This window comes from Balaenoptera physalus (assembly GCF_965194825.1).
Source record: "Balaenoptera physalus genome assembly, chromosome: 1".
NCBI lineage: Eukaryota > Metazoa > Chordata > Mammalia > Artiodactyla > Balaenopteridae > Balaenoptera > Balaenoptera physalus.
Window position 1 is genome coordinate 92,688,022 of NC_138882.1, and position 17,980 is coordinate 92,706,001.

Genomic DNA, 17,980 nt, shown 5'->3' on the forward strand with positions numbered 1-17,980 from the left:
TATTGAGCCCTCTCTCATTCCTGTCCCTTTGGCACAATGAGCTTTGCCCCTAAAGAGGTTTGGTTTCTCTCTCCAGCCTCTCCCCAATGCTCACTTCACCACGTTCTCCCAGACACTCCAGGTGGATAACACAGTCAGCAGCTGACATCCCAGAGCTTGGCTGGGACCCTCTGACCCCTGCCTCTGCATCCATCTCACACACGGGAAACTGAGGCCCGGGAAGGAGAACAGACTTACTCCAGGCCCTCTGGAACCTGGCCGACAGGGCAAGGTGGTAGCTCAGGTGCCTGATAGCGCGCCCAGAGGCTTTCAGCCTAGCCACGTTCCTGGCGGGGCATGACCCCTGAGCAGGGCTGCTGGAAGCCCTGGATCGCCATGGAGCATGTTTGGCTCCAAAATCGGGGGATCACACAGATGATCCAGTAGCGTGCAGAGTTCAAATTAATTCAGTAAACATTTACTGAACATCTATCATGTGCCAGGCGCTGGCTTTTTAAGGTAAAATGGGGGACTTCCCTGGTGGCGCAGTGGTTAAGAATCCGCCTGTCAGCGCAGGGGACATGGGTTCGAGACCTGGTCCGGGAAGATCCCGCATGCCGCGGAGCAACTAAGCCCGTGAGCCACAACTACTGAAGCCCTCGGGCCTAGAGCCCGAGCTCCGCAACAAGAGAAGCCACCGCAATGAGAAGCCCGCGCACCGCAACAAAGAGTAGCCCCTGCTCACTGCAAGTAGAGAAAGCCCGCGCGCAGCAACAAAGACCCAACGCAGCCATAACTAACTAACTAACTAAATAAACAGATAGATTGATAGATAAATAAATAAGGTAAAATGGGCGGGGGTGGGGTCACGACGATTCCTTGTTTGGGGCAGGCCACTCCTGATTAGGTGCCCACACTCCGGAGTGTGTATCCGCGATCCTCCTGGGGAAAGGGATCTGAGCGGCGCTGCCCTCCGGCCTGCTGACCGCCTCGCCCTGTCCTCTCTCTGTCCTCTGGGCTTCCTGCTCAGTCTCCAGACCTCTCGGGTGAAGAGCCACTCTTCCCCTTCCTGGGACCAGCCCCGCTGTCCCGCTTCCCCCTCTGCTTCGAGGCAGCTGCGTCCAGGGTTTTCTCCTGCCCCCAGGGATGGTGGAGGAGGACCGCTATGAAGAAAAGGGTCATGACACTGTGACCCTGGGGACAGAGCCAGCCCCTGCCCTTCCCGTCTGCCTGGCAGCGCCCAAGACTTTGACAGGAAGGTTCTCATTCACCCCGGTTTTCCTGTGGCCTCGGGAGACTGTGGCCCAGAGCCCAGAGGCAGCCAGGCAATGTGCTCTGGGCAAAGACAGTTTCCTAGGGGAGGCTGGGAAACAGAGGCAAACAAGCCAGAGGGAGAAGAAAATAGAAAATGCCAGGAGAGGAAGCAGATGCAGGGCAGGGTAGAGCAAGAGGAAGTGTCTGCAGAGCGCTCTGCTCTGGCTGGTTGCTCTGAGTCTCAATATGGCTCAAGGCTGGAAGTCTGGCCGAGCTGGAAGGGGCTTCGGTGACCATACAGTGAACACCCTTACGTCACAGATGGGGAACCCAAGGCCCAGAGTGGGGAGGGAGCCGCCCAGAGCTGTACAGCTGCAGAGAGACCCGGCAGCGCTGGGCTCCCTGACTTCGCGCTCGGGAGCGCGTCTAGGGCCGCTGTCTTCGCCCTTACCCCACCCACTCTGCTCGCCGTCACCCATAGAACGGCAGCTCTTCCGATGGCATTCTACGAGCTTAAACCCAGCCGAGTCTGATCCAAAAATAGGTCCAAACCCTGTGTGCCACTGCTGTTAGGGGATTGCAACGTGCAACTCTCCACCTACTGAATCCTAACCACGGTCTGGGGAGGACACAGGCAGGATGTGACCAGCCTCTGACTCCCCCGTCAGGGAGGTCCGAGGCACAACCAGAGCACCTGAGGCCTTCTGGGAAGAGGCAGCCGCAGCAGGGCAGCTGCACTGGGCAGGTGGTGCTGCAGGAGGCCGCTCGCACAAGCAGTTTCCCAAAAGGAGGGGTTTGCTCTGGACACCGATTTTAAGCCCCTCCCCCAGGCCCAATATTATAACAACCATCCATCCTGCTCCTGGGGTTTGATGGGAACAAAAAGGACAAAGGAAGAGAAGTAAAAATCCCTGGGTTTCATTCCAGCTGTGCTGTGCATGAGCTGTGTGACCTTGGGCTGGTCTCTTCACCTCTCTGGGCCTCCTTTTCCTCATATGTGACAGGAAAAGGTCACCTGCATGAACCCTGAGGTCCTTCCAGCACCTAGACTCTCTGACTCACACGAACTCAAGGAAGACTTGCCCATGCCCGCCCTGCCAGGGACCCTTTCCTTACGTGGCTTCCTCTGTGGCTCTGACCTCGGAGTTTTTAATCATGGGAATCCTCGCCCCCAGAGTGTGAAGATGAAGAATGACTCCACCATACAGAGAGGAAAGCCATTCTGTAAGGAGAAGCGCCTTTCTGTTCACTTTCTCCCATCGGGTTACCTAAGGAACACCCAGCTCTTGGTGGCACTAAGCTAACCAGAATTAAACCAACTTTCTCTGTGGGTGAGTAATTAGTTTTTATTGCATCTCAAGGGCCTCAGTAAAGAAACCACTTGGTTTTTTTTTTTTTAATTTTATTTATTTATTTATTTATTTATTTATGGCTGCGTTGGGTCTTCGTTTCTGTGCGAGGGCTTTCTCTACTTGCGGCAAGTGGGGGCCACTCTTCATCACGGTGCACGGGCCTCTCACTATCGCAGCCTCTCTTGTTGCGGAGCACAGGCTCCAGACGCGCAGGCTCAGCAGTTGTGGCTCACGGGCCTAGTCGCTCTGCGGCATGTGGGATCCTCCTGGACCAGGGCTCGAACCCGTGTCCCCTGCATTGGCAGGCAGATTCTCAACCACTGCACCACCAGGGAAGCCCCCACTTGGTTTTTTGATGCTGAGGACATTCTGTATCTAGTTCTGTGCGCTCTTTTCCCCCTCATGCTTGTCACTGAAACTCTTCTTCCTACCCCAGATGTAAGCCGCACTTTGACCTTGCAGATTTGTTCTTGAGCTTGAAAGAAAGGGGTGGGGAGTGGGGTCTCTTCTCTATTCATGTACAAGCTTCATGGTTCTCACGTGCACCTCACACTGTCATGGTCAGGCCCCCACGCAGGGCACAGCCTGCGTAACGGTCCATGGTCTTTAGAGTGGCCTGTCTCATGCTTCCTCAAACAAAAGTCTAGCTTCTCTTTTCTTGTGACTTCTCAGCCCTGACAGCTGAGATGGGAACCCTTAAGAACTGAATTCCGTATATAAAGTCAAGTGGTTCATTCGGGATGTGTCATCAACCTCTGCTTACCCAGCACCTGAAGCAGAAGAGAAATGGGTTTTGTGAAGCACAGCACCAAATTCGTGCAGCTCTTTCTGGAATATCTGGACTTATCTGGACGTGAACCCTCTTTCCCTTCTTTCCCTCTACCTCTATCCTGGGGGCCCTTTATCAGTTAGGTCTTGTTACAAAATTGTGAGGTAACAAACAACCAGAATACCTCAATGACATACTCAAGGACCCTCGGAGCCTGGGCTCAGGGCTGGCACCCTGTCACTTCTGCCTCATTCTACAGGCCAAAGTTTGCCACGTGGAGCAGGGGACACTGTGCTCTAAGGGGAGGAACTCCAGAGTTACGTGGCAAAGGGCCTGGATACAGGTTGGGTAAAGAATTCGGGCCTTGAGGACTTCCCTGGTGGCGCAGTGGTTAAGAATCCGCCTGCCAATGCAGGGGACACTGGTTCGAGCCCTGGTCCGGGAGGATCCCACATGCCGCGGAGCAACTAAGCCCGTGCGCCACAACTACTGAGCCTGTGCTCTAGAGCCCGTGAGCCACAACTACTGAGCCCGAGTGCCACAACTACTGAGCCCGAGTGCCACAACTACTGAAGCCCGTGCACCTAGAGCCCGTGCTCTGCAACAAGAGAAGCCACCGCAATGAAAAACCTGTGCACTGCAACAAAGAGTAGCCCCGCTTGCCACAACTAGAGAAAGCCCGTGTGCAGCAACAAAGACCCAACACAGCCAAAAATAAATTAATTAATTAATTTTTAAAAAATCAATAGGGATATAGAAGATTTAAGAAAAATGAAAAAGAAGAATTGGGGCCTTGATAAAATTAACCTACCACATCCCCAAATTCTCCCATACTCTGTGTGGTCGTCAGACCCTCCCTCCTGGGTCTTCAGCTGCTCCCTCTCTACTTGATCAGACCCCAACCCAAAATATATTTAAATCTTTCCTGTCTTAAGACAAAAAGTATTATGTAGTCCCTTATACATTTATCACCCTATATCTCCCTGCCTCCATTCTCTAGGAAATGTATCCAAGAAGGAAGAATAAGAAGTAAGAAAGTGTGTATATAGTACAAAAAGAATATAAAATATAGAATGGTGCTATTCATAAGAGCGAAACTGGGGGCAATGTAAGCTTCAAAAGAGGAGGAAGAATTTGGCAATCTGCTCTACGTAGTGGGTGGATGTTCATTATACAGACATTATAAACGATGGCTATGAAGACTAGGCAATAATAGTTTTTAAAAAGCCCCGTGAGATCAGGTTAATTATAAAAATAAAATTTAGACCACACATACAAACCTGTGTTAACAAAATAACCATAACATGTGAAACTGATGAAATCCAAATCAGGTCTGTGGATTGTACCAATGCCAATTTCCTGAGTTTGATATTATATTATATTTATGTAAGGTATTATTATTGGGAGAAACTAGTTGAAGGGTATTTGGGACCTCTCTGTTCTATTTTTTCAACCTCCATGAATTTATAATTATTTCAAAACAAGAAGTTTATTTAAAAAGCTCCAAAACTTACACAGAAAAAAAATGAACATCCTGAAAAATAAAAAAATTAAAAATCCTGAAAATAAAGGCTATTATTACATGATTGAAATATGGGTGGTTTTCTTCCTTTTTTCTGAATTTTTTCCATTTTCATGTTATAATGCAGGGGAAATATCCACTGTATTTTTAAGAAAGAAATCCTAGATCTTCTCAGCTGGTCCTGCGCTCCTCCCCCACCAGGCACGGTGGCTGGTGGCTGTGTGGCCTCACCATTGCTCTTTCTCTTACTTACTCCACCATCTGCTTCCAGACAGTGCACTCCCTGAGGCAGGGGCTGGGTCTCTTCACCTTTGTGCATCTCTCTCTCCTTCTAGCGCCCAGACCAGGACTTCATACAAACGTGTTCAGTATTCAACAAATATGTGTTGAACCAAAAACTCTACTGGATCCTGGGGATCCAGAACCAGTGTCAAGGTGGGTGGAAGTGCATTTTTACCTTCTAAGGGCTCACAGTCTCCAGATGGTCCAGGATTTTTAAAATTTTTATTTATTTTTCAGTTAAAAATCAATTTTACCAAGTATAATTTTTGCCATTATCGCTTTGATTTTGTTTAGACTTTTTTCTACCAGGAATATTTGTTATACATTGAGTAAACTACTGAGCATTTTTGTTTCTTGGGTTCTCCACAACAAAACTGAATGAATTTGTGAGACGCACAGAGAGACAGATGAAGAGAGCAAATGCACAGGAGGCGAGACTCCGAGGGATGGGGCAAGGCTGTAACGCTGCTGGCGCCCTGCCTGCCAAACACAAGCCCGGGGGGAGTGGGGCTCACTGTCTCCTTTTGTTTAGAGAACAAAACTCAGTACCCTTTTAAGGAAGACCAGCAAATCCAGGCTCCCGACAAAGGATCATTCACAAAGTCTAGTGCATGATAGAAAATCACTAGACATGTGAAGAAACAGAAAAATGCAACCTGTGGACAAGAGGAAAAGCAGTGAATGGTTCCCAATGGAAATTTTTAAATAGGGGGTAAAGGCATCAGTTGTGTATTTCAGAAGGACCGCTCAGGTAGCCAGTGACCTAAGGACCACTGAGAAAGGACTGGCCTAGCAGGAGACAGAGAGTCCTGTTAGCAGAATGTCCTGGTGGCTCTGAAGAAAGATGATGAAGATATAGACAGGTAAAGGTCCTGCAGATCTGTGAGTTTTGTGTTTGCACTATGATTACAAAATGTCAGAGCTGAAAAAAATCTTAGATAACATTCTATCTCCCCCCTCACATTACATGTGAGGGAAGCAGGACTCAGAGAAGTGATTTCCCTAAGATCCCACAGCCATTTCAAAGATGAACCTGGATTAGAACCCAAGCTCCGTAACTTTCCCATATCACATGGCCTCCTTATGACTGCCTTGTGCTAAAACAGGTTCTCTGAGATGACTCATGTGTGTTCCTATGGGGAGAAGTCCCAGCCATAGTTTCTAAGACAACACCAAAGTGTCATTTCTTCTTCCTTCTCCCACATAGAATAAGCAGGTTTCCAGTAAGCCATCAGATAGCAACATAAAGTCACCATAAACCAGACACTAATGCCCATTTGCATGAGTAGTTGAGATTTGAAGCTTCTGATACTAGATTTCTAGAAATGTGTGTACTTGAAGTTCACATTTGAATCTGTTTAGTTGCTGCCCAGAAGCAACATGGAGAGGCAGAGACTTTGGCTTTGATCCACAGTAGTGCTCAGTTCATAGCATCCAGGGGAAAAGGAGAATACATTCCATGACCTCAATTTGCACTTGCAAAGAGGTTGTTGGCAACACACGCAGCAAGTGAGGGATAGCAGTGGATGCCTCATGGCCCCTTCCTGATCCTGGGCACAAACACAAGGCATCCACAGTGGTTCTGCAGGTCATTTTCCTCCCAAGACAGCTGCCCCTCGCCCCACCCATCCCTGGGCTGCTCTGATCCAATCTCTCCAGAAGTGCTTTCCAAGTACTTCACATGTCTGACAATAATGGGCTCCCTCCTGCAGAAGTAAGTTCCTTCCCCGTTCCTAGGGCTGCACAACCAGGGATTTCAATCCAATTGGGTCTTACAATCCTTCCCTGAGGGTTTGCTATTGGCTGAGACTTGGTGCTGGTGCTCAGGGTGGGGTGCTAAGGGGACCAGAGTAGCTCTGGTGGGGATTAGCCACGAGCTCCAAGACTCCTTCTTATTCACAATAGATGGAATTCTCCTATTGATGACCCTTTCCTGACTACCCTCCAGGCCAGGTAGGTGGCATTGGTTTTATACACATCATCTAATTTAATCCTAAACACCACACTGTGAAGCAGGCATCCTCATACCCACTGTTTTCATTAATCAGGAAACCTAGTCTCCAGAGAACAAGTCTTTGCCCAAGGTCACGCAACTCATCACCCATGTCTAGATAAAGGCGGTGTTCTGTCTGCCACATCACACTGTCTCCAAAACTACAAAGAGGGGACACACACGTTGGGAAGCTTTTGGGTCCCTGTGAATTTGTAACTGAGAGTATTCATGACATATACGTGATGTAATGGGAGGAGGTCTGGAAAAACAAAAATATGTTAGTGAGAAGTGGCAGCTAATACTTGTGTATTTCTGACCCACATGTTGTGGGATATTCAAATCTTTACAAACCAATCATGGCAGAAGATCAGAAACCAGAAGAGAGGCCGAGGGTGTGTGTGTGTGTGTGGTTGTATGTGTGTATGTGAGCGTGTGTGTCTGCTCAGGCATGGACGTGAGCATCAGCACGTGTATGAACAGATCAGGAAGCATGTTTCCACAGGTAAACAATTCATTTATTTCATTTTTCAAAGCACAGAAAACAAAACCAAACCCAAAAAAGCTCCTGCTTTTGTTTACAAGATGGCCTTCAAAGATGGATGTGACTTGCAATTTTAACTTTTTCTGGGGTTTCCTACTATTTATTTAATCGTTAAAAGTGCACAAAGTGGCAGATTCTGAGTTCTTAGGAAGCAACTGCAAGGAAACATACATCATGACTTACTCAAGTGAGCAGTAATTAAACTCTTGCTGGTCAGGTTCTCTGGAAATTCTTATCTAGGGGTTGCATGCATGTGTTGAGGCCAGGAAAACCAGACCTGCCCAGCAGGCTTAGGGAGGGCCTGGCTGGCTGAAGAGAGAGGAGACAGGCTGGTATATTTCAAGCCAGAAGACCCGCATTCTTTATCTGCTTCTTCGGGAACTGAAAGAACCCAGCGGGACCCGCTGGGGAATAGGGAATAGGGGCAAGCAGCTTATTTTTAGAAAGTGCTTCAAGTCCTCTGCCAGTGTTCGCAGGCTTGAAGAGAAGAGCTTACCATCCCAGTTGATGCTGCCAGCATCCCCAGAGGGAATCAAGAGTGGGAAGAAGGGCCACCTGTCAGGACTGGCAGACTGGGGTAAAGATTTCTGCAAAGGGCTGAGCCAGAGGGCCTCTGGCTGAGGACGTTCTCACGCAACCCCTCAGCCACAAGGAAGCAGGCTTCTGACCTGTAGCAGAAGTTCTCCGACTCTCCCGGGCAGGGAGGCGTCTTGGCAGAGAGGCGGCCTCAATTCTGCCCCCAGCTCCAGTGCAAGCCAAGCACCCTCAGCCCGTGACGCATTGCTCAGCCCACAGTGGAAACTCAACCATCGGCTGCTGAATATATGAAGACCTTTACCCCCTCCTTCCTGCTTTGCCCAAACAACAAGATTTCCTGGGATAACTAAACGGGCAATTGTCCCTTTTAACCTGCAGAGCCATCAAAGGAAGTGTGGGTGTACTAGCCGCTCAAGAGGAGAGAAGTTCTAGGTGGATTCAATTTAATTCAACATTAATGAAGACCCCCAGCACTGCACACGTGAGTCTAGGAAGTAGACAAACACAAGTGAGTTGCAGAGGCGGCGAGGCTATGGCACCCCCGCGGCGGTCATCAATCACCGATCACAGCCCCTCTCCTTCGAGACCAGGAGCAGCCTCAGGACTGCCTCAGCAAAGCCGCCCCGACAGCCGCCACACGGGGCCAGAACGGGCACTCAGGATGGAACCTGTCTGCCGTCCTGACCGTGGGTGGGTGCTCTGGCCAGGCTCCTGTACTAAGTTTGGTAAAGAAGGCATGAACAAAAGCTCCTGAACACTAGAAATCTGTAACTGGGAGAAAAGCAAACACCTGGGGGGTGCTGAGGGGCCCCTTCCTGCCTGCCTCACTGACTCGGACCCCCCGTTGCCCAGTGTTGAGAATGAGATGCTTTTCAGCTCAGGAAACCAATCATGCCCACAGGAGCACAGGAGACACTGAGGTTCCAATCCAGGGTCCCCCCACCATTCCCCACACAGGGGTTCAGCTCCTTCTTGCATCAGGACCCTGAGTCCCTCGTCTGAGGTCCCTGTCATTCTAGGCTGCAGGCTGTGGCCTTCCCCTTCCCCATACCAGCATCCCCCGCACCCCCTTGCCTCGGTGCCCACCCTCTCCCATCCTCACGCTAGAAATGGCCAGGTTTCAATGACCTTCCTGAAAGCTGCTGGATGTGAGATTGTTTGGAAACTCCACACCAAGCTGCTCCAGGGACTGACTTTCAGCCATTCTTCTCACTGGTAAAGCTCAGCTTCCCGGGACACTGTTGTGTGCTGGGGGCACCATGCCCTCAGCAGTTTCTTCAGTTCCTGGGGTGTGCATTTCAGGGCTGAGGGGCGATGTCAACAGCCAGCAGCCTGGGGGGACACTTGCCAAGAGCATCCTTCCAGGGGACCTTGCGTGACCAGCAGGGAGCCTGGAGCGTGGGTACAAGGAGGAGGCCAGGTGCTGCATTATCTTCACTTGTGCTGTGCTGTCAACACTGCCCCAAACACTTTTTATTATCTTTGTCATCCTCCCCAAACCTGTGGTTAGCCCCTGCCTGGGGCACACGGCTTCTGTTTTGCAGCGGTGACAGTCCTGCTGGGGAAAGAGGCTATCCGCATAAAGTGACAAATACCATCCAACAGCTCCTGTGCTCAGAGCCGAGTCAACAGCACAGACACAAACAAGACTACACAAGTTCTGGAACACATATTAAAAAATAAAAATGAAAATCAGTGTCTGAATCAAATATCAGTTTAACTTATTCATATAGTTGGCATTTCTTTCAGATTCCTTAAAAAACTAAGTTGAATCTTTTGGACCCAGGGAACAAGGAATTACTAGGCAAGGTTTTTCAACTTTTTTGTAAAAAGGCAGTAAATCATTTTATATTTTAAATAATGATTACTTTACAAATGTCAAGTTTTTAAGCATTTGCCTTAGAAATAACATTCTACCTACCAGAGTCTGTGATCTGGATTTTTTTGGATTGGTGGGAGAGATTCAGGTCAGGGGTTAAACTGAAGAAACAAATGGAAATTTTGCAGGGTTGTGTCCACATCTGTGTCAACTCACCAACTCACACAAAACATCAGCTACACCCCGTCTTTCTCCCAGTACGGAGACTGCACCCTTTGTATCATGGAACAGGATAAAAAAACAGTCAGGTTCATCTGCCTGTGGGAAACTCAGATGCTCCCACTGTCTAAAAGAATCATATCCCCCAAAGGGTCAACTTAGCAGTGCACACACTCTCCACAAATGGCCTTAGAAGCCTGTCACTTGAGCTGTCTTTCCCTGTGTCGATTTCACCCTGATTAGCCCCTGCCCTCAGTTGGGTAATTCCCAGCCATACTTCAGGTCTCATCTTAAATGTTGTTTCTTCTGGGAAGTCTTCCCTGGCCATCGCTTCCCTGCTTTACCCTCCTGGCCATCATTCCTCACATGACGGGAGCCCCGGGTTCCACTAGCTATATGTCCTGGGAGGGCAGGGACTTATCTGCCTGTCTTGCCAAGACTCAGCACAATGTCTACACCACATGGCAGGTGTTCGAAAAACCTTCTATGAGTGAATGAATGAATGAATGAGTGAGCAAGCGACAGACCTTGAGGCCTCCACACTCTCCTCACTTTTCAGGCATGACGCTCTTGATGGCCTGACACATGGGGGCTCTTCTCACGCAGACACATTTTCTCTCCATACCAAGCAGAAACAAGTGTGAATCTGCCCCAACATGTAGCCCCAGCACTCTTCCAGAACCGGGGTGGGCAAACTCCAGCCCACAGGATCGACTCATATGGAGCCTCGCTCGTCCTTTCACGCACCGTCTGTGGCTCCTTCCACGCCGCACCTGCAGAGTTGCCTTGTTGCAGCAGTGTTGGCAGCGCCTTAACTGATCACTCTCCAGCCCTCTGCAGGAAGTGTGCTGAGCATTGCTCTAGGACCTCAGAGCAGATGGGGATCAGAAGAGGATTCACGGACAAGCAGAAGTGGAGGAACAGGCAGCACAGGGGATGAGAGAGGGAACGGTGACATAGAGATGCCCCCTCCTCCAGGAGAGGGTGAAGGTGCAGTGGGGGCAATGGGGGGGGGCTGTCAGGAGAGGTGGTCTCAGCCCCAGGAGGAGCTTCTGCAACCCCGGCGGGCTGAGAATTGTGTGGGCTTTGGTGTAAGACAGAGCTGGGCTGGATCCTGCCGTCGTGGTTTACTGCTGCTTGACCTTAAGCAGCTCGCCTCACCGTCCTGACCTTCAACTTCTTCACCTTTCAAAGAGAAACTGCTTACCTCACAAGGTTTGGGTGAGAGTTAGATGAAATAAGACGGATAAAGTGACTCTGAGAGCCAATATGGTGCTGAGTTCTCCCAGCCCCGGGTTGGAATCGTGACTCTGCCTCTGATAACTCTGGGTTCCTGGGAAACACTTGGCCCTTGTGTACCTGCTTCCTCATCCCTTACGCGAGGAGGCCACGGGTCGAGCAGGGCACTGCCGCAGGACTGAACAACAGCACACGCAGGCAAGCCCCCAGCAGAGACCCCGGCACCAGGAGGTCTTTGCTTTTACTGCTGAGTTGTCCAGCCCAGACCTCGATCTGTGGCGGGTGCTTGAGAACTGTGATTTCTTTCCAGCCTTCCTCCTGCACGTGGCAGGACCCAGCGCTGGGGGTTCACGGCTCACCCTGCTAAAAAGTTGCTGCGTGACTTTGGGCAGCCACAGGGCCTCTCTAGATGGCTAGAACTTGGCTTGTAAAATGAAGGAGTTTGTCCAGATGGTTTCCAAACTCTCCTGGTGATAAAGATCTCTTGGAAACCTTGTAAAACGTCCAGCTTCCCCGGCCCCTCCCTTAAGGGTTCTGGCTCTGGAGGCCTGGCGTGGGATCCAGGTTGGAATTTGTCATTGAAACAAATACCCCAGATGATTCTTGACATCAAGGTGCTTTGGGAAACACTGGGCTCGAAGAGGGCTACCTTCCGCGCTCCAATCCCACAGCCCAGGCAAGTTTGTGTGGGGAGGGGAGGTGTGTCTTCGGGCTAATGAAACTGTCAACTGGGCATTATTCAAAAAGATTTTAGGTTGTCAGCTTTCGAGAATTAGTCACCGCACGATCACTGTGATGCCCAGGCAGCCAATATGCAGATGGGACCTGTTTTGTCTCTGTCCTCTGACTCATGTTTTGCTTTCCTCCAGAGACCTCTGCCCCATGCAAAAAGAGCGCTGCGCCGGGACCTGCAGCTGGAGCATCCCATCAGCCGTCGCAGGCTGTGCTTCCTCTAGTTTCTAGAAAACTCTCCATCTTCCCAGCCTCTCTCAGCACGGGCCAGGGCTCCTGAAGGCCGTGTTTGAGGGGGGTTAGCACCAGTAGCCTGGAAGTGGAGCCCCCAGCGGCAGGGGGCTCAGAGCCAAAGGCAGGAGGCAGACTGGTCGGGGTGGCAGAGAGTGTGGCTTTGGAATCAGGGCTTGCTGGCGCCCAGTCGGAGCCCACACCTGCCCATCACAGCTGCAAGCCGGGGGCAGGTCCCTTTGCATGTCTACAGTTTAGTCACCTGTAAACACTCCCATACAGAATTGCCTTGGGGGTTAAATGAGCTCCTGGGTGAGCCCATTTAGGCATCGTGTGCCTGTAGCATCTACACACGTCACCACTCTCCGGTTCTCTTGAAAGCTGCACCTGCACGCCACCAAGTTTCTAGTGGCGAGACCTAGTTTTTCTTAGCCTTTTAGACTGTGGAGATGCAAATAGCTGGACACCTGGAGAGTCATTTAGGTCATTTTCCCTTCCTAGCCCTGTTTCTGACCTCAGAGCAAAGGCACGAATGTCCAGCTCTGTCTTTTGAGACAGGACAGCCCCAGAGGGTGAGAGTAAAGAAGCCATCACTTACCTGAAGGGTGGATGGAGAGGAGACAGCCAGGTGATGGTGGGTGGGAGGTGTGTCCCAGGCAGCAGAGACCCCACATGGACGGACCCTGAGGTTTGAAGGAGTTTCGCATGTTCGAGGGTGTGAGAGGCACTCAGTGGGGATGGGGAGATAAAAAGAAGCCAACCCACACGGGGGTTTTGAATGTTATCCTACATCCAGGGAGAACATTTGGGCTGGGGAGCAAGATACTTTTAAAAGGAGATTTTCGGAGAATAGGCTGACGGGAGCAGGGGCAGAAACCGAAAGTTAGGCTCTGAGCTGCTTCTCAACGTGCTGTTATTGCAACAGTTCACTTAAATCTCACGACACCCTTAGGAGGTGGCTGTTATTACCCTTGTTCTTCCGGGCCTGGGTAACCTTGAAGAAACAAGGCTCAGAGAGGTTGCAGTTTGCCTGGAGGCCACCCAGCTGGTGAGCTGTGGAGCCAGCACTCCAAGCCCACGCTCTTGCCTACTAAGCCTTACTGCCTTTTCTTTAAAGACAGCATCTGCACTTGGTGGTCCTTACCTCCCATTTGCCGTTCAGCCCCTTACAATAGGGCTTTGTCCCCCTCTGGTCCCTGCACCTCCCGCTGCAGTCACAGTGATGTGCTGTGTCCATTATGTAATCCATGCCAACCTCTGATGTTGCCAACTGCCCCCCGCTCCCCCGCCTTGGCTCCTGGGACATCACACTCTCCTGGTTCTCCTAGTTCTACACCTGCCTCTCGACTGCCCTCAGTCCAATACGCTGCAAGAAACTGAATTCTACCAGCAGTGCGAGCTTGGAAGCGGCTTCCTCCCCAGTCCAGCCCCAGATGAGACACCAGCCCTGGCCACCCTGACTGGACTGCCACCTTGTCAGATGCCCTGAGGCAGAGAACCCAAGTAAGCTGTGCTCTGATTGCCGACCCTCGGGAACTGTGAGATGATAACGTGTGTTGTCTTACGGTGTTAAGTTGGCGATCGTTTAGCACACGGCAATAGGAAATGAATACATTTACAGGCTCTTCTCCTGTTTGAACAAATGGAGGTGAGCTCCTTCTGCTGTAAGCAGGGTGTACACCCAACAGAGGTGCCCCAAGCCCACGGGACCAGCCCATCTCACTGGCCTCTCCCGCACCTCGTCCCCCATACCTACTTTTCTATCACTTCCCGCATCCGTGCTTTCTCTGCCTAGAATATCTGCCCCTTTTCTTGACCTGTGATCTCCCACTTATCCCTGGACTAACTGAAATGACACCTCCTCCATGAAACCCTCTGAGATTGACCCCTGCTGTGGGATTTCACGGCTTGCTATCTATCCCTCCACCCATGTCCTGTGGCTGCCTGTGCTGAGGTCTCACCCACCACATAGCGCCCCCCCATCTCATTTGTCACTGTACGCCCGGGGCCTATGACGTCATAGGGATGCAATAAACGTGTGCCGAATGCGTGCACAGTTCAGCGCAGCACACCTCCTCCACCACGAACACCACAGCCAGCGAGGGAGTCTGTAGCCACCTTGAGTAGAAGACAAGGCCTTGCTGTCGCCATAGTGGCCCACTTTAAGAGGGCTATCATGTGATATTTATGTAAGTGGGGAGAACTACCTTCACAGGAGAGCAGATCTGGGCGAATGAAGGGCCTTTTTGTTGCGCTCAGAGCCAGGATGGTTTAGGATATGTAACCTGACCTGCAGTAGAGCAAAGGGTGGAGGCAGGGAACAGTGGAGAGCGCGGGAGCCCGTGGGATGTGGCAACTGGGGACCACAGAGGTGACACAGGCCACCAGAAACCCCCAGTTGGGGAAAGGCCAAGGATAGAACTTCTGATGTTCAATTTGAAGTTGCTAACAGCATTGCAGTTAGGGTTGAAAGATTTAGAAAAAAAAATATTGGGGGCATGTTTATCTGAAATTCATACTTAACTGGGTGTCCTGGGTATTCTTTGGATATATATTTGCTGTGATATAACTACCTCCTCCTGTAAATTTTCAGTCAAGTCTACAATTAATACTGTGCCTTGTATGATTATATGCTGTTGGTGCATGTTATTTAGGTAAAAATCTTTCCCTGAAACTTTTGTTATGAATATATCTACGTACATATATGTGTACTAGGTTGCAAGGTAAAACATATTTCTGAGTTGTGGTCCAACTAGTTTGAATGTCACCAATTTATAAAATGAGCACCACAGACCATAACATGGAACATGGGAACTGGGACGGTGTCCTTTTTCTTATCATCACCCAAAATGTCAGCACATAGGCACTCAGTAAAAGCATACTGCATGAAGGAATGAAGGCAGGGGGTAAGAGAGAAGCGAATCACGGTGTCCGATCACTGATTTGGCAATACTGAGAGCATGCATGGCCTTATCTCTGAGATTTCTGTGCACTGGCCGAGCAGAAGTCAGGCTGCAGAAGTAAATGGAGATGAGACAAATGCCAGTGGAGACTGAGAGGCACTTGTTTCGTTTGCATTGAAAATATGGAAGCTCAATACGTGCCCAGAAGAGATGATACAGGAGAGGCATGCTCTATTACCGCACTGTCCAATAAGAGAACCACTAGCCACATGTGGCTATTTAAATGAAAATTAATTAAAAATGCAGCTCCTTAATCACAGCCGCTAAGTGGCTACTGAGCTAAGTGGCTAATCAAGTGTTACACGGCTACCATATTGCCCAGAGCAGGTAGAGAACATATCCATCGTTGCAAAAAGGTCTATTGGACAGTGCTGCTCTAGAAAAAGAGTTGTAATTTGTCATGTCTATGCTGGCTTCAATAAAACGAGTCTAAGTGAGACCAGTGCATGAAGCCCCCAACTTCCTCCTACCCTAAACATTCTCCAAACACAGCAGAAAAGCTGTTGGGATTCTATTACAATCTATACACGATAAAATCACATTGGGTTCCAGTGATTGCGAGTTAACCCTGGGAGAGTTCAGTGGGGACATCAGGGAGCTGCTGGACCGCAGGATGTGGTCTGGGGGCAGTCTGAGCGTTCTGTGTATTCATGATGGTTTCCCACCAAATCCAACAAAGGTCTGTGGCAACTAGAAGCAGCTTACGATCTCCCGGACTGAATGCACGGGGAAAAGGAGGTGTGGGCCGGGGGTACTGATGGGAGGTATCGGGGTCATGCTCAACAGAAAAGGTTGGAGCATTCAGGCTGGGGTAGACAGAATATGGTGGGTAAAAGGTGGTCATTACAGCCAAATTCCCGTTCTACAAAATTCAAGTGACTGTAGAGAACCAACAAATTGTGTTTGTGATATCTATATGTAATTTTCACGGTTTTTATATGGCAACTTAATAAAAAAATAAGGACTGTGGTAGAAGATGAGGTCTTATTATCCATCAGGGCTGTCCACCTAGGGCCTGTTATTAGGGGTCTTCCTGACTTGCTGAAGTGAGAAAGTCACTTCTGGAATTTAAAAAATAAAATTTCCAATTATATGGGAAAATCTCTCTCTCCTTTTGAAATCACCTTGCTCCCAAAGATATGTTCACTTCTCTGTGCAATGAAGAGGTGGGTTTTCCTCATAGAAACTTGTTTACTTCTCTTTTCTTTCATCCCGTTAGTGATTTATGACCCCTGTGTTATATTTATCTTATCTCTTCTCCAATAAGACAGGAATTTGGAGGAAACTCTTGAACCATTTCTGAACCATAGTGTGTGATGAGGCAGCTGAAGCTCAGAAAAGGTAAATGACTTGTCCAAAGACATGAAAATGACATGTTCAAAATCCCCTGCAAAGAAAAAATTCTATTCACTAACATAGTTGAATCGTACAAACATCTTGTTGAATGAACGAAACATGTCCTAAAAGAATGAAATTATAAATTCACTTCTATCAAGTTCAAAAGCCGGCAAAACTAAATGACGGCACCTAGAGGTACATACACACGTGATAAAACTATAAGGAAAAGGAAAACGAAGTGTCACAAAGGTCAGTAGAGCAGCACCCTTGGGGAGCAGGGAGAGTGAGGTAATGCAGGGCTCTGGCGGGGCTTCTGAGGGACCAGCAAGGTTTTATTGGTTAAACTGGGTGGTAGTTATACAAATAAGGAAAAGCGAGGTATACATCTTCTCATCTCATTGATTCAAACATTACTTTTTAAAAAGCTCATTTAGGGTTTCCCTGGTGGTGCAGTGGTTGAGAATCTGCCTGCTAATGCAGGGGACACGGGTTCAAGCCCTGGTCTGGGAAGATCCCACATGCCGCGGAGCAACTAGGCCCGTGAGCCACAACTACTGAGCCTGCGCGTCTGGAGCCTGTGCTCCGCAACAAGAGAGGCCGCAACAGTGAGAGGCCCACGCACCGCGATGAAGAGTGGCCCCCGCTCGCCGCAACTAGAGAAAGCCCTCGCACAGAAACGAAGACCCAACACAGCCAAAAATAAATAAATAAATTAATTAATTAATTTAAAAAAAAAAAAAAAGCTCATTTATTTGGATGCACCAGTCCAGAATCAGTGGGTGTTCACAGGTGGAGCAGGTCATTTTTCTGAGAGTTGAAACTTTGAGCTGTGGCGTTGGAGGTACAGTGAGACATGGGCTATTATGGGGCTCTGCTTCTTCTGGCGGTGCCTCAGTTCATCTTCCTCTTATTTTATAGGGGTTTCGAAGTGTTGTCCTTGGGGGGCTCTGTGCAGGTGAGTCAGGGCTCCCGAGGGAGTGGTCAGCACCCAAGCAGGACTCCAGGCCCCAGATCAGCTGCAGCACAGCTGCCCTCCTTCCAGCTGCTTTACATACCGGGCATCCACAAGGGATTTCATTTTAAAAATGGGTTTTGATGTCAAAAGAAAAATGTAGAAAATCCCTGGGGTATCAGTTCTCCCTTCAGTAATAGACATACTATTTAGAAATACTAAAATTACTTTTCTTTTTTTTAAAAAAACTCCCTTCCA

The 17,980-nt window shown here is 49.4% G+C and overlaps 1 long non-coding RNA gene across 1 annotated transcript; it reads left to right on the plus strand.

Moving 5' to 3' along the window:
• The first annotated feature begins 2,624 nt into the window (after positions 1–2,624).
• LOC309660283 lies at positions 2,625–17,512 on the plus strand. Its single transcript, XR_014263318.1, has 2 exons — positions 2,625–16,773; positions 17,196–17,512. It is a non-coding gene; the product is annotated as an uncharacterized lncRNA (long non-coding RNA).
• Positions 17,513–17,980: the final 468 nt, after the last annotated feature.